General features: G+C 41.3%; 1 long non-coding RNA gene across 1 annotated transcript in view; it reads left to right on the top strand.

The window, feature by feature from the left end:
- The window catches only part of LOC141978219 (uncharacterized), a 255098-nt gene extending 237761 nt beyond the window's left edge, over positions 1–17337 (top strand). The window contains exon 4 of the long non-coding RNA XR_012636353.1: positions 17298–17337. This is a non-coding gene — a long non-coding RNA (uncharacterized LOC141978219). The remainder of the gene's footprint in view (positions 1–17297) is intronic.
- The last annotated feature ends 385 nt before the right edge of the window (positions 17338–17722 follow it).

Genomic DNA, 17722 nt, shown 5'->3' with positions numbered 1-17722 from the left:
AAGCTTATTGGAACATCTCTAAGGGTGAGATTTACCTGTATTCAGTTTCTCTTTTTCTTAGGCTTAGACTTGTGTGTTTTGTTTTATTTTGCTTGGTAACTTACTTTGTTCTGTCTGTTATTACTTGAAACCACTTAAATTCTACTTTTTATACTTAATAAAATCACTTTTGTTTATTAATTAACCCAGAGTAAGTGATTAATACCTGGGGGAGCAAACAGCTGTGCATATCTCTCTATCAGTGTTATAGAGGGTGGACAATTTATGAGTTTACCCTGTATAAGCTTTATACAGAATAAAAAGGATTTATTTGGGGTTTGGATCCCATTAGGAACTGGGCATCTGGGTGCTGGAGACAGGAGTACTTGCTAAGCTGTTTTCAGTTAAGTCTGCAGCTTTGGGGATGTGGTTCAGACCCTGGGTCTGTGTTGCAGCAGGCTTGCATGTCTGGCTCAACAAGACAGGGTTCTGGAGTCCCAAACTGGCAGACAAAATGGCCTCAGAGGTAGTTTCAGCACATCGGGTGACAGTCCCAAAGAGGTCTCTGTGACCAAACAATGTCACAGTCTGTATGTTTGGAAGGGATTCCCAGAATGTGGCACTTTATCCCATTGATTATTATAGTATTTTTATTTAAAATATTGTATTGTTCATAGATTTTAATACATGGGGCACTTCCTCAAAAGAAGCATTGAGGACCCAGCATGCAACCTTATCTGATTTCTAAAGAGTCCCAGTAAAATGACAAAAACAACGAGGAGTACTTGTGGCACCTTAGAGACTAACAAATTTATTTGAGCATAAGCTTTCGTGGGCTAAAACCCACCTAATCGGATGCATTCGGTGGAAAATACAGTAGGAAGATATATATATATATATATATATACACACACACATACACAGAGAACATGAAAAAATGAGTGTTGCCATACCCACTATAATGAGAATGATCAGTTAAGATGAGCTGTTATCAGCAGGAGAAAAATACCTTTTGTAGTGATAATCAGGATGGCCCTCTTCTTACAGTTGACAAGAAGGTGTGAGTAACAGTAGGGGGAAAAATAAGCATGGGGAAATAGTTTTACTTTGTGTAATGACCCATCCACTCCCAGTCTTTATTCAAGCCTAATTTAATGGTGTCCAGTTTGCAAATTAATTCCAATTCAACAGTTTCTCGTTGGAGTCTGTTTTTGAAGGTTTTTTTTGTAGTATTGCCACTTTTAGGTCTGTAAATGAGTGACCAGGTAGATTGAAGTGTTCTCTGACTGTTTTTTGAATGTTATAATTCTTGATGTCTGATTTGTGTCCATTTATTCTTTTATGTAGAGACTGTCCAGTTTGACCAATGTACATGGCAGAGGGGCATTGCTGGCACATGATGGCATATATCACATTGTTAGATGTGCAGGTGAACGAGCCTCTGATTGTGTGGCTGATGTGATTAGGCCCTATGATGGTGTCCCCTGAATAGATATATGGACAGAGTTGGCAAAGGGCTTTGTTGCAAGGATAGGTTCCTGGGTTAGTGTTTTTGTTGTGTGGTGTGTGGTTGCTGGTGAGTATTTGCTTCAGGTTGGGGGGCTGTCTGTAAGCAAGGACCAGCCTGTCTCCCAAGATCTGTGAGAGTGAGAGATCGTCCTTCAGGATAGGTTGTAGATCCTTGATGATGCATTGGAGAGGTTTTAATTGGTGGCTGAAGGTGATGGCTAGTTCTGTTACTTTCTTTGTTGGGCCTGTCCTGTTGTAGGTGACTTCTGGGTGTTCTTCTGGCTCTGTCAATCTGTTTCTTCACTTCAGCAGGAGAATATTGTAGTTGTAAGAAAGCTTGATAGAGATCTATGACACTTCCCTACTACATGTCTGAATTTCAGATGAGCAATATTTTCAGCACCTTGGATAGTGCCACTCTGTAAACTTGCACTCGCTCCTCTATTTTAACTCACAGGCACCAACCACATATCTCTCTTGTGTTGAAAATGATGATGTACAGCAGAGGTCAGCTAGAGAACCAGCAGTTATGGCAAAAGAGGAAGTTGTATCTACACAGAATTCTTTGAATAGAGAGGACCTGATTCTACTCGCATTTAAATCAGGAGTAACTCTAGTGAAGTTCCTGTAGTTATGTTTATGTGAAACCAGTCTACATGAAGAATCAGCACCACAAGGTTGATGTCTTATAGCCAGAAGATTAATCTGATTAGGCACAGGCACTGAGGGAGTGCTTTGGACCCAGCAGATCCCCTTTATAACCTTTTCACAAACACAGCATTTCTCATCAACTTGTCAAAATGTTGCAAAAATTATATTAGCTCCAGATCTTTGTAGTAAAGGTCAGAAAGGTCCAGTCCCTCCTGCTCTCTTTTCCAGGCTACAAATACAGTTTCTATCCAGAGATCACATGTACTGTGGTTTGGTTGGGTGGTTTTTTTGTTTGTTTGTTTTCTTTGTATGTTGACGGAGAAGCCTATAGAAAACCAGACATCCACAAAAAAAGCAATACCTGGTTTTATCTTACATATGGGAGCATTTTTGCCTTCTGTAACTTCTTCCAAACACTGTTTGTTTTTAACCTCATTTCCTCGTATGTGTCTACCTTCTGTCAGGCTGCAGCCAGAACTCCTGACAGGTAGAGTCAGGGAACTAATAAAGTTAATATTTCAGCTGTGCTTGTGCCTCAGAATATAATACCATTAAGTTGTGTTCAGTATAGGGGGAGTCTTCAATATAAATAGGTTACAAAAAGAAATGTGATTACGTAAGTGGATGGAGAGCTCAATATAAGGTTCTCCACATTGGAAATTTCCTCTGGTTAGAAAGATATAGGGCAAAATTGGATCAATAATAAATGGCTGACTACATTTTCCCATCTGTTATGTGAGTTTATTAATAATCTAACTTCCTCACATTGCCCCCAGCTGGTGTGGCAGAACCAGTGTCCACTGATATCACCAGGGTCTAAACGGGTAGCACAGAGCATAGCAAGTATTTGCCAAAGCTTTCCTCAATACATTCTCATGGGAGTCAGCTGAAAAGAAACCTTCTCAAATCACAGTGCTTCTCTGGGCAATATTGCAAGGTTAGGACCAAATCTTTAACCTGTTGTAAATTGGTGTAACTGCACTGACATTAAGGGAATTATGCTTGTTTACACTGGCTGAAGATCTCACCCTAGAATCTTCCATCTGAGAATAATAACAATAAAATAAAGATCTCAAATGGCCGAGTGACTTAGACTGTAATAGCTACAAAATATCTATCTGATCAGCGATCAGGTGATTAAGGGTGTCTCAAACTATGTTTAGCAATGGCAGTGTATCGTTCACATTAATTAGATGATGTTTGTGAAGTGCCTGGAACATGACATATACTCCAGGCCCAATTCGGCCATCCTTTCTCATGCTGAGTTGTGCCTGACTGTATAAGTAGTGTAAGTGATTCCAGAGTGAGTGATCACAGAGGGCTACATGGTGAGATCCCTGTTCACACTGAATAGTACTTTGCACCAAGTCATTCCACTGAAGATGATGTGAATATTTCTGGAGTAAGGTACTATTAGCAGTAAGGTTATCATCATCTGGCCCAGAGTTGCAATGTCTAAGTGTTATTTTCAAAACGAATTTAAGCACTCAAGAGCCTAAATCCCATTGACAGTCAATGGGATTTAGGTTCCTAAGTGCTTAAATCCCTTTTGAAGCTTCAGTTTTGATGAACTGGCATTTTCCAATAACAAAATGTTAAATTGAAAAATTCCCAAGCAGCTCTAGTCCTGATTCAGGGAAATATCTTTATTCAAGATGGCCCTTAAGCATGTGCTTAAATGACATCAAAGTCAATAGGACTTAAGCATGTGCTTAAATGTCAAGTACCAGCTTAAGTGCTTTCCTGAATCAGGTCCACAGTGAGGCTCTGTATGCATTCAGCTCAGAACTTCCTCATTCTTCTCAATTTAGTTTCCAGTTTCACCCTTATCATTTCAGTTTAGTGTCTTGTATTTAATGCACACTCTAATTTCCTTCTTTTTCAAAACAGCAATTGAAGTTCAATTCTCTGTCCTATGCAGAGGGGCCAGTGCACAGTTTAAGTCTTGCTTATTTCTTCAAAACAGGGCTCAAGATAAGTGGTTCCTCCGTCTTGTATTCACCCTCTGCACAGGGATAAATTGCACCCACTAAAAATTTTGCCAGTGCACATTAATTTCCTTATTCACTTAGGCTCTGTAACTAGCTGGGTTTTTTTTTTTTCAAATGGCTTATTTTTTTTAAAAAAAGGTATTTCTCCAGTGATAGCTTGCACTGAAATTACACACACACACACACACACACACACACACAGGTCAGATGGTCCTACAGACAAATTCTTTGCTTAATGTGGTTGTGGAGTGGAGCTAGTCAGTGCAGAGGCATTGCGCTCTTGCTGGATTGTATTCCTGTCTCTCTCTCTCATTCTCCCCCCTCTGTCTCTAGCTTTTTTTCCCCCACTGAGAATCTTTTTGTTGATTTGGCTTTTGGGAATCGCGTTAGCATTTTTCTTGATCTGTTTAGTGCTTCTCTGTGGCAGATATCAGAGAGGAGTCTAAATCAATATGCTTAAAGCCTCAGCACTGATAGGGAAATTAGGGCCCGTGGTAAATTGAAAAAAATATTGAGAAATAAAAGAAGAATAAAAAAGGGGAAGCTGCTTTCAAATGTTCGCGTTTGTTCCGGTGCTGGCACCTGATTCGTGTTGACAGTGTAGAGCTTGGAGATAGGGGTGGGTGAGAACAGGAGTTAGGCTAGCATTGTACAGATCAGCCATCAGGCATTCGAATGTCGTCAGAAGAGGGTGGTCACCATGGAAGAACTCACCACTTAGATCTTCGTGTGTATGCTGGGTTACAGGTGCTGGCTGATGGCTTTTACAGGTTAGGTGGGAGACGAGACATTCCACCTTTGTGGAGACTGGTACTTAGAGGGCCATTTGTGTGTTCTAACACAAAAATGACTGCTGCCCATGTGGTTTTCTCAATGGGAATTACCTTAGGTGGGAGAATTGGATACCTATTTTATCTCATCTTGTAATTAGATTGTAAAATCCTCTGGTCAGGGACATCCTTTTCATTTGTCTGTACAGCACCTAGCACCAGGGGGCTTGATCCTTGACTGGGGCCCTTACATGCTACTGCAATACAATAACAACAATAATTCTAGCTTTGGGGTAACATTTTCAAAAGCACGTAAGGTCTAGATTTTAAATGGTATTTAGGCCTCTAAGCCACAGAGTGAGATTTTCAAAAGCACTTAAGCACCTAACTCCCATTGAAATCATTAAGAGTCAAAAATTAAAAGTCAATACGACTTGTGCTTGGAAGGGCCCAATTGTTTAAAGGTATTAAGGTGCCTAATTCCCATTGACTTCAATAGGAGTTAGATGCGTAAATACCTTTAAAAATCTGGCCCGTACGTGCTTAAAGGTTTGTCTACATAGGGCCACCCAGGAAAATTAATCCAAATTAATTTAAGATGTGAATTTGATGGATTAGTTAAACCACATTAAACCCATGTGTGAACACCCTCGTTCAAAGTTAATGTGGCTGTAATTCAGTTTAGCTTAATTAATTTCCAAAGGGAATTCAAATAAACTGAATTATGGCCACTTTAATTTAATTTAATTTAATTTAATTTAAATCCTCACACGGGGCTTTAATGAGGATTAAATAATCCACTTCACATTCACAGTGTTAGTTATCTAAGATTAACTTTCCTAGATTTCAGAGTAGCAGCCGTGTTAGTCTGTATTCGCAAAAAGAAAAGGAGTACTTGTGGCACCTTAGAGACTAACCAATTTATTTGAGCATAAGCTTTCGTGAGCTACAGCTCACTTCATTGGATGCATTGGCCCAGTGTAGACAAACCCTTTTGAACTTTTGAATGTGGTCTTTAAACTTCTAGCTCATTTATGCTCTTTTGAAAATGTTACCTTTTTTCAAGTGGTGAGATATAATAGTCCTCATTACATGAAAAATCTGAGCAATTCTCCTAATATTTAGATCTCCATGTTTCTAAAAATGTTTGGGTGAAAGCCCCCAACTCCCTTCCGCCTCACTGTTGGACTTGGTGATTTAATCTCTTCCCAGTGAATGATTTATTTTTTCAGACTAGTTCACAGTAATAAAATGTTTTAGGTTCTGTGGGACTTTCCTTGTTGGTATAATTCAGTTGTTCAGTAAAAAATATCTTGGGTCAGACTGTTTACTGTTTATTAGTAAACACACAAGTTACAGGGTTAATGTCACACGCATTAACCCTGTAACTAGTTTTCTCCATCTTCTTATCTTATACTTTGACTGAAATCCATCCAGCTTGTTATCTGTGTGTGCAATTACCACAAGCAGATATGCACAGCCAGTTACTGACCAGGACCTGAGCTGTGCTGGGTTCCATCCAACTTCCATTGAAATCGATAGAATTCTTTCCATTTTCTTTATTTGGAAGTGGGACAAGACCCTTAGTTTGAGAGACCTGATGCAATCACAGCTAAAGTGGTATGAGTTCTGTGCTTCATTTGGCGTGGTTGGTTCGTCTTGCAAAAGAACTCTTTTTGGACAGCAGTAGGCATGACATGAAGTTCCAGCTTCTGTCATCAGGGGGTTATCTGTCCGTCTGCTACCTGGGCATGTCTATAGAATATTGCACCATGTTACAATATTAGGATGTCTTGCTTTCTGAGGGCTATCAAGAGCTCTTGTGGGTGAATACAAGGGCAGGATTTTAATGAATTCAACTAATTATAATTTCCCCTGACTTTTAAAGTCCCTGATCTCTCCCTGTAAACCCTTCAGGGTAAGATGGTCTTTCTCAATGTGCATGTACAGTGGTCGGCAGAATGGGGCCCTGATCTTGTCTGCGGTCTCTAGTTGTTACTGTAATACAAATAAATACATAAATAATGCATAGATGGTACATGAGCCCTTGTGTGAGCCACTGAACTTGGGGTCATTTTCAGCCACTAAGATCAAACGGTCAGCGGAGTAGACTCCTGATGGAGGTGGATGAATTACCATCTCTGCAGAGATTCAGCAGCAGGCTGGATTACATATTAGTGGGAAGGTATGCTGTTGGATGTAGTCCCGCAGAACACTGGTGGTAGGCGGCAACTGTCTGGACCACCTTGGTTGTATTTCCTGCCCCTGTTGTCTGTGATTTGATAAACTTGTATCATTATGTTCTAGTTATAGGCAAGTCTGTCAGATGCTGAAAGGCAAACTCCTGAAAGAGGGCTCTGTGCTGGCCTAGCCACTAATGCAATAGTGAATGTGCTTGCACAGTAAGGAAACCTATTAAATATTTAAACCTTGTCCTTCCCTCAAATGCAGAGCAGCAAACATGATTTTCCATGGAATTTAACATTAAACTCTGGCAATTTGTACAGCTGTGCATATAAATGGTTTGCACATAATCTCCAGAGGCGAAGGTCATTGTGCCTAGTACATTTCAAAACTGTAAGTTACATAGCAACATCCTTCCCATTTCTGTCTCCATGTTATTTATTGAAAGGGGTTTAACAAAACTTGGGATGAAACAGCATCAGTTTTTGGGTGGCAGATGAATGGAAGTTGATTGTAATTTTTTCCCCTTAATCACTTAATTTTTGTCTTTTCATAGAACGAAAAACATAATAATCTAGCAGCAATGGGGAAGGGGTGGTAGAGAACTTTTCCAACCACAGAAATCAGAATAGCCAACTGCCTGCTTTCCCTTAATGCAATTTGTTCCATAACTGATCTTTAGAGCCCTGCTTCATTACCTTGTACAAACTTAAACCTGTTTTAGAAGAAGAAGAAGATTCTTATTTGTAATCAGAATTACCCAATTACACACTATTCATGAAAACAACATGCCTATTTAGCTTCAACAGGTGAAAGCTGACATTTTGTTTTACCCCCACAGATATATTTCTCCAAATAATGAATATTTTGTCTTTGCAACCAAAAACATGTGACTTAGGCTTTGTCTACACCGGAATGACAACCGCTTGTTGGGGGTGCAAGTTTTCTGTTGGTGGGAGAGCTCTCTCCTGCCTGGCTACACTGCACACCTTTTAACAGCATGGCTACAGTGGCACAGCTGTGTCACTAAAAGGTGCATAGTGTAGACATAGCCTTAAATCCAGGTTTTCCTCTCATTCAGTTGACATTCACACCTCAGAAATACCACTGACTTCAATGGAAATTCTCTGGGCCACCACTTTATCGTGCACAAGTCATCACAGGCAAAGAAGATGCCATGTAGTTCCGTGGATAGGGAACTGGAAGGAGGCTGAGAAGACTACATTCTATTTCTGGATCTGCTACTGACCTGCTCTGTGACGTCGGGCAAGTCACTTTCCCACTCCATGCCTCTGATTCTCCTCCCACCCATTGTCTATTTAAACCGAAACTCTTCATGCCAGGGACTCTCTCTTACTATGTCTGTATAGTGTCTAGCACAACGGGTGCTCTAGGTGCTACCGTAATACAAATAACAATAATTTGGCCCTGTTAATTTATGCCCTCAATCTAACTTTGGTTGTATTGCAAATATAAATTATTTATTGAAAGGTACCAAATTTTTTTAATTGTTAAACTTTTCTCATCCATTTTTGATAAAACTAATATTTACCTCTTTCAGTTTAGCATATTTTATCTTGTTATATCCATATTTTATCTTGTTATATTTGTTTGGGTAGAAGTAGGCTGATGGGCTCATTGATCATTCAGATGTCTCCTGCTGTGGGAACTGCTTGTATTTGGTGGCTCTCCCACCCCACTTATTAATTGAGGAGCTATTCAATTATAGGTAATATTCTTTTATTGCTAATAAGATCTTCTGGTATCAGCAACATCCCCGATTCTGAAATGAAATTTGTAGCGTTTGGCTCAGATGTAATTTAAAACTGCTTGGCGTAAAGCCTTCAAAAATTATCCCTAAAACATAGGTACTTGAATCAAGACCAGCTTCACAGACATGCAAAGAAAATCAATAAAATTCTGATCAAAGTTATCTTCTCATTCATGCATTCTCACTTTGTGGTAGTTTCAATAGGGGCTTTCAGACTGGGAAAACCTTGCAAATGTATCAGGCTAAAAAAATGTTGTCCTTAATCAGAATAATCTAAAATGGCATCTAAAAAATATAGTTAACGTTACAGTTTATCATCTAATTTGCCAAGATTAGTCTCTTTGTGTGTGCGTCTGTATCAGTTCTCAAGCTTATCTTGAGTTCTGGTTATTAACTTGTGAAAGATATTGGAAAGCAGCTTTTTTCCCCAAATAAATGTTGAGTTTCTTATTATTTATTTGTACTACAGAAGCATCTTGAGGCCACAACATAGACTGAGACTCCATTGTACTAGGCAAATAGTCACCTAGTCAGGGGCCATCACTACCCTGAAGAGCATAGAAAAGAAAGGTGAAATGAGGGTGGACTGAAGAAAGTATTATTATGCCCCTCTTACAGATGGGGAATTGAGAGAGAAATTACATGACTTGTCTGAGCTCACACAGGAAGTCTGTAGCAGAAGCAAGGAACTTTGATCTCATTACTTTTTTTCTTCTTTTCTTAACAATTTTTGGTGATTTTTTTTTTTTGTTCTATTGTTAATTCTTCTGAGCAAACTGGCTAACAATGCAGCTGGAACAAAAAATGTTACAGTAAACCAAATGCACAGGGCCTGATTCCCTGCTCACTTACACCCGTGTAAATCAGGAGTAACGTCAATGATGTACTGGTGTAAATTGCTTTGGGGATTTGCTACCAACCTGAACCATATCCCAGGCTAGTCAAAAAGGTTGGAAACGTTTTCAGCCAGTCTTAGCCAAGTTTGGAGCCTATGTCAGCTGAATGTCAAGTAATCATGGGCTGATTTTATGGGGTTAGATCCTCAGCTGGTGTAAGTTGGTGTAGCTACCTTAAGATGACATCTCGCCTGTGGTTTCCACGGAAAAAGGTATGTGGAAAAAACAGCCCAACTCAGGAGAGACTGGGGAGGTGGGAGCCCTGCTGGAAATGAACCAAAATATTTTTTTACTGTCCATCTGTGTACTTCAGCAGCTGTGTTTCATGCAACTTTACCAGTCACTAAGTGTTGGGACAGGGACAAATGCCCAGATCCTTAAAGTTATTTAGGTCCTTAATTCCCATTGATCACAATGCAAGTTAGACACCTAAATACTTCTGAGAATTTGGGCCAAGCCTATAAAGGACCGGGGGAGAGAGGTGGTGAGAGAGTGTGGGAGGGAGCGGGAATCACTCTTACAATCATAACAAATGGGTGTGTTCTGTTGTTTCAAGTGGGTGTGTGTTCACGTTTGTGTGCATCCATGTACGTGTGTGTGCATATCTGTGTTTGTGCACACATGCATGTGCAAATGTGTGCGTGTTCACTCCTGTTTGTGTCTACGTTTCTGGTTCCACTATGAATTCATGTGCTGCCATTTTCTTTTTCTCATTACAGACTCTGGCACAAAGATGTTGTATCAGAATTTTAATGCTTTAGTGTATCCCCTGAAATATACTAGTGTACTTTACTATTCTGACCTTTCGTCATTTCGTATTTTGATTGGGGTGGCTAGTCTGCCCAGTCTCTGCAGCTCACTGAGGCTGTAAAACAGTGGAATGGATGGAATGGCTAAAGCTAGTCACAATACAGAATATTGAAAAGGTCAGTGTAGCCCCATCTCCCCTGCTATAACTCACAGAGCATACAGGACCTTAAATATTTGATACAGCAGTTTTGTGACAAAGGCCTTTGACAAAAATACGAAGCAGCATGAGCATCAATCCATTCACAGTGCAAAGTTAATCAACAGGTTAGGAATGAGAAAGGGCAGAAACCTATTCTCTTCATAGGGGCTGGCTACGCTTTGTTTTGTGCCCTCTCCCACCTGTAAAAGTATTTGTCAAATTCTCCACCAGTGTATGACCATTGTTGTTTATACTGCAGTAGCCCCTCTGAGCTCTAGTCATGGACCAGGACCCCATTGTGCTAGGTGCTGAGCAGATATGTAGTAAGAGACAGGCCCTGTCCTGAAGTAAACAGGCAAAGCGAGGATTATTATCCCCCTTTTACAGATGAGGAAACAGAGGCACAGAGAGAGTAAGTGAATTGTTCAGGGTCACACAGGTTGTCTGTACCAGAACTGAGAACTAAACCTAGATCTCATGAGCCCCAGTGCAGCATCTTAACTATATAACCAACCTTCCTATCTAGGAATTAATTTTGTTCTGTCTACAAGGTGATAATATCAAAGGAGAAGGGAGCTTATTCATGTCCTTTGAAGCTGTACCTTCTCCTGCACAGCCCTCTATGCATGGTTTATCTTCCCTGAGTGGTTCCAGTGGTCTCTATCTCTAATCACAAGAAAGGTACATGCAAAATAATTAAAATCTATTTGATTGATTCCTTCCCCTGTTTCCAGTCACCTCCCTCCATTCTTCCCCTTTCTGGTTGGCAACCTGCAGACTCACTGACCTTATCTGAGCATCTGAGTGCTTATTTATATCCCAAATTCAGATGTGGAAAAGACTATTAGTCCTTTACAGCTGCTCCCCATTCAGTCTGCACTCCAGCAAATCTTTAGCATTTGCCACCACTCAGTGTGCTTTTCCCCCCATATCTCCAGCCTTGTATCTTATCAGCACACACCTATGTACAGAAGGCCTGATCCTGCAGGATACTGAACACACTTCTCTCTTATGGGCTATATTTTAAGAGGTGCTAAATATCCGCAACTCCCATTAGCTTCACTGGGAGCAGATGGTGCTTTATACTTCTTGCAGTTGCTTGGGCTGTTACAGGATTAGGGAAGGTATTATACCAATAAAATAAAAACCTGCAGGATCTTATTAAAGGGAATAAGGCAAAATACCACATTTGTTGTGAATCCAGAAAGAATCATAGTAAGCAGTTAGTTATAGCTATAACATTCCATTCAATCTCATATTTACACACACACACACAGGTTCTGCAAGGTTATCATAGTTACCATCCTTAGAGTTGCTTGTGCCAAGCCACTGGCCAGGTGATCTGGACACGAGGAGGGAGCAGGGCCTTGTCAGATGCTCATCTGATGCTCCTGGAAGTTGGTTTGCAGAATCAGACCCCAAAGTTCTCACTTTCTAGAGTCCATTTTTGTAGGAATTTCTTCCTATGCCAGTCTATGGGAATTGCTTCATCATGCTGTTGCTGAATCAATCAGCAGATGGTACATTCCTGACGGCTCCGTGCTGCCAGATATTGTTATCTTGTTCTTGGGTTCTCCCATCCTTGAGGCTGTTGGGTGGATTCCAGTCTGCCCTCCAGAGGTCCTCTGGTTGTTTCCACTTGACGCCTTCTTCGGCCGTTGGACACTGGATTCTTAGGCTGGCACCTCCCTGATCATTCATTTATTATCCACACCAAGCATCCATCCACATACATCCTCTATCTCTATTTTAATCACAATTGTTAACAAAGCGAGATAAATACAACAAAAGGGTGGGGAGTCTCTGTGTGCTGTTTCTGTTGTTACAAAGTATTGCTTTGAGTCTCTCTGTGTGTGAGTAGTTGTTGTTACAAAGTATTGCTTTGAGAACAGACTCTGTCTTAGGATGTACTAACACAATTAGCAGCCAAAACCCAAGAGACCTCCCTCTTAATTAGTAATACCCTGGAATTTAAACTATGGGGAATCAAATTCATTTGTGATTTTAATACAGAACGTCTTTAATATGATCCAACAAAGGGACAGGACTTAGCCCAGCCTTGAATGTGGAACTGTTGTTACCAGGGCCATGTATGACTAGAATAATAAGACATCAAACTTAATGAGAAGAGCCTGAATATTTTGTCAGATCATGGAATGGCTAAAAAGAGAGATTTACAATAGTTTCTCCAGTCTACTTAATCACAGAGGTTGATCCAGGTGCAACGCTTGTTGTTTAATGCTTAAAATTAATTATACATGTCAGAGTAACTTTCTTGGTCTCCTCAAGGGCTCCCCGTTAGATCTCAGGCATCCTGGCATCACTTTTCTGTGTGTGGGAGGGTGGGGCGGGGGGTGTGCAGACTAGGTTTGGGTGTGCATTCCCCTTGCACACTGTGCTTATCCCAGCAGGTCTGACCTTAGTCTAGCACCTGCTGTTCTCCCAGAGTTCTCTCACTCTCCCCCAGGGGCTATGAGAGTGTTACCAGCTTTCACAAAGCACAGTACATTTATTTAGGACACATGCATTACAGAGAATACCTATCAGAAAAATGAACAGTCTCCATGCATACTAAGCTAACCAGCTGTCATTCACCTTCCCCATGGAGACCCTGGTAGGTTCCCAAAGTCCTTCAAATCCTCTTAGTTACAGTTTCATGTCAATTCAAGGATCAGAGGGGGGCCTCTGGGTCAATTCAGGCTCCCGTTTTATACCAAAAGACCATTCTTTGTTTATTAGTCTCTTGAACCCGCACTGAGCCACTTTGTACAATTCTCCCCCAGGGGCGTACTTCTCTGGAGTTGACTTACTTGTCCCGGGATTTGCAGTAATAACCCACCCGCCACTGATTTTAGTTCCTGGAGGAAGTTTGGTAACCCTCCACCATGGAGCTAGAATACAATCCCTTGCTCCTAAAGATATAGACAACATTTATAGAGACAAAAGTTTATGACTATTCCCTGTGCTCATAGCATCTGGCACATCTATTTTGAAGTTCCCATACTTCTAAGGGCTCACATGTGCCACAATACACATGGGCAGACACACACGTGCGTCTAGATAGACAGATGCTGCTGATGATAAATATAGGCTGAAAGAAGGGTGGCTGGATAAAGATGAAGGAATCTATAGACAGGCTTCCAAAATGAGATTTTTGCAACCTGTTGTGTAACTGGAGCTAGATCTGATTAGAATTCTGCAGTGGGGAATTTATTATTTTCCAAATTGAGTTGGTTATTTAAAATTCATATGCAGAGAGTGAGTTTGACTTAGAGCGCTCTCAGCGTATGCTCAATGTCCCCAGCCATTTGATGGCGTCGTCATCAGCCAGGGGAGAGCTGGTAGCCTGCCGTCGGAATAAATCAATGGCCATTCACCAAGGTTATGTGACATAGTCTGAAGTTGACCACAGCTGCATCGCGGGTCATTAGAAAAACCCCATTTAAAGAGACTGGCCACACAGCCGCCCTGTCCTGTTCAAAACCGGTTCAGAGATGACCACAGGTGCCTTGGCAGATCAAAACCTGGTGGACAGATGGTTGGGTCAGTGACGAGAGAGTGATTAATGACTGTCCTCGCTGACCACTCGTTCCGCCAAGTGGATTCCACCATCCTGTCCTGTGGTGGCATAAATGACTATACAGGGCGTCTAGAAGACAGGTGAGCTGGTAGGTGGTTGAAGAGGTCTGCGTACAAACGCAGGTCACTGTTCTCATGCAGCTTGGCCAGCAGCATGACAAAGGCCTTCTCACAGCAAATATCGGGTGGTGCTATATTACTAAGTATTGGTAGCCATCGCAACGGAGTTGCACATAAAGTCCCAGTAACTACAGGTATAGCTTTGTTAGGCTCAGTTTCGACCAGCCTCGTGTGAGATGAGCGACACCAGGTGGGTGCACAGTGCTCTCTGCTATTGAATAGCAGAAGGCAAGGGCTGATGTTCTAAGCGTCTGGGCGCTCATACCCTACATGGAACTGACCAATTTTCTGAGCTGGTTGTTCCAAGTGCTGACTTTGGCTGCCCTCTTCTTCAAGTGGTTGTAGTACGATAATGACCTATCCAGTGTCACACTGATGTAAACCTTGGAGCGGAAATGCAGTATTGTAACACAGCAACAGCACACACTGGGTGAAATCAACGTCTGAGTGGATGGCCTTGTATAAGGCCTATGCACCACATTAGTCCCATTTAAGCCCTGATTTGAGTTGTGTCCACGTAGCTGAGAGCAGATTTTAAGAGTGAGAAGTGTCTCGATTTCTTTTTGTCCTTTGGGCTGAAAGTTATGAGGATTTAAAACTGGAAGGGGTCTCTTGCATGCTATGGTTCTGGTGGCTGTGAAATGTCACTCCCTCCAGTGGAGGAAACAAGACCTCTGCTGATCAAATGCTTCAGGATCTTAAAGAGCTGGTAACTGTCTCAGATTTGCTAAAATCCAGCACTAATGACATATTTAAACAGCGGCTATAGACTGTTTCCCCCTCTCGGGATCTTATGAGTGAATTTTTTTAATTTTCAGCAAAACCTTTACAGTTCACCTTTAAATCCAATTTTCTCTTGAGCGCGTCTAGTGAAAGAGTCTCAACAACGTCCCATGGGAGATTATTCCACTAACTGTGTGAACTCACTCTCTAGACACTTTCCATACCGCCCCTCGCTCCAATAGCTAGCATGACTTTTTTCCTTTTTCTAGCTTCAAACTGTTACTTTTTGTATGCTATATGCACATATAGCCTATTAACTGTATAAAATATGCTTATTCACAGATACTTAGATGTACATATCACTTGAGTCTCCTAACCTGTATGGGAAAGTCCCCTGAAATTTAATAATGAATGGGGGCCTTTTTTATTTTGCCTTTTAGAACCATCCTATAGAATCTCATACTATATTCTATCCCTTGCTATCAGTGGCTATAAGATGGTTAAAAAAAGCCCTATAGAAAGGATCTCATTCATAAATAAAGTCTATAAAAGAGATTGTCAGCTGGTGTGAATTGATATAGCTTTATTGATGCTACACCAGTTTACACCAGCTGATAATGTGACCCTATAGCTTTTTTAGAATGATTTCTAAAGAAATCTCTTATATTACTATTGGACCCTATTGATTGCCTATAAGAGATTAAGGGATACCATCACATAAAGGTGCTGTCAGTCCCCCACATTGATGGTGAAAATTCACACCAATCCACACATACTATACATATTTTGTCTCGTAATAAATACACACAGATAGACATGTTATGTCCTACATGCAGAACTTACTTATGATTGACGCAATGACTGGAGGGAGAAAGGATGGAAAGCTTACCAATGTAATTCAGCAGTGGTACCCCCTGGGAAGAGAGACAATGGATATTCATGCTGCTGGTTGGTTGACACTTAAATGTTTTGCTTACTTTAGCAGTCTGTGTTTTCCTACTGTCTGCCAGTGGAAACTGGGAAGCTTATATTAATCCTCCCATCTCAGCACCATCAGCACTCATCTCCAGATTTCCTGGCCCCAAAATGGAGGTGAATCGAAGTGAATCTAGAATGAGTTTAAATTGGTGCAATTTATACTTTCTTCCAGACACCAAAATGTGCATGTTATACCCATTGGATTCTCTCTGAAGCACCTTAGATTCCCATAGACTCAACCAAGCTCTTAAGCATGTGCACAATTTTAAGCATATAACCTCACCTTTACTCAGCAAAGCACTAGCATGTGCTTAAGTCTCTCTCTATTCAATAGGATTTAAATATATGCTAAAAATTAAACATGGGTGCAATTTTGAGACGCACCCAAGAGACTTTGGCTCTGAAGTTCCCAAGGGTACATTTACACAGCCTACGAAAGCGAGCCTTCCAGCTTGATTTGATAAACCTGGGCCAGCAAGGCTCATGCTAGTGCTCTAAGAATAGCTGCCTGGACTGTGCTTTGAAGTTGCAGCTTGGGCTCTGAAGCCTAAGGAGACCCCAAGTCTCTTTTGAAAATGGGACCTAGGTTTCTGAAGCCCAGATCCTCAAAGGTATTCCTGACTTCCAGTGATTTCAATGTAAGTTAAGTGTCTAAGTCCCTGTGAGGATCTGGGCCCTAAGTCACTTAGGCACTTTTGCAAATTTTATGCCAGGTGTGCAAATGTTTTGCTGCATTGGGTGGAGATTACTCACATGCTTAAAAATATGAGTATCCCTACATCCTTCGCTGAATCAGAGTTTTTTGAAATGTAATGTGCCCCTTCCTGCCTCCAACTGTTCATTTCTGAAATCACTGGAGCAGAGCCCGTCGATACCAGCAGGGGATCTGGCCCAATTATTGACTTTACTGGCAGTTATTCAGATCTTGGGGATTTGAGGAGGAGGGAGAGAATCAGATCCAGGGAGTATAATACACATGACTTTCTTCAGCCCCTTCTGCTCATTCCCTGTACCTGCACCAACGGGCTCCACAAGGGCAAGAGTCAGTGCTGAATTTACCGGTTTATTTGGAATCCGTGCCTGCCAAGTCCCTTTCCCACCTAAGCAAACTCTCCCAGTCCATGCTTTGCTGGTTGATTTCAGATGCCGGTCTATTTATCTATTTCTCTCTCTCTCTTTTTTTTTCCCCCCGCAAAGGCAGAAGATGTTCAGAGCAACAAGAAAAGGGAAGAGAGGTATGAAAAGATTAGTTTGATCAAAGGAATCTCATGTCACACCAGAAGATTGATTTTCCTCTTTTCCCAGACTGCCATGCCTCATCTCTCTTTGCTGGCTGTGAGGCTATAGCTTCCCTATCTCTCACCATGCTCTGTGTGTATGTCTTTTGATTATGACTTGTCTTCTTTTAATATCATCTAAACAAGGCACTGTCATGTTCCTTCTGCTTGCTCGCTCTCTCTCTCTGTCTCTGACCTATTCCTTCGGTGATGGGTACTGGAGAGATGCTCAATTGTCACGCTCCTCTAGCAGGCAGGAGGCTCTCTCTGTTCCTCTGCATTGTTTAGAGAGAAGCTATTAGAAAGAAGCACATTCTTAACATTTAAAGACAAATGGATACTAAG

This window comes from Natator depressus, chromosome 26 (genome assembly GCF_965152275.1).
Source record: "Natator depressus isolate rNatDep1 chromosome 26, rNatDep2.hap1, whole genome shotgun sequence".
In the NCBI taxonomy this organism is placed as follows: Eukaryota; Metazoa; Chordata; order Testudines; family Cheloniidae; genus Natator; species Natator depressus.
Note: the sequence above shows the minus strand (reverse complement) of the source record. Positions and strands in the feature narration are given on the sequence as shown.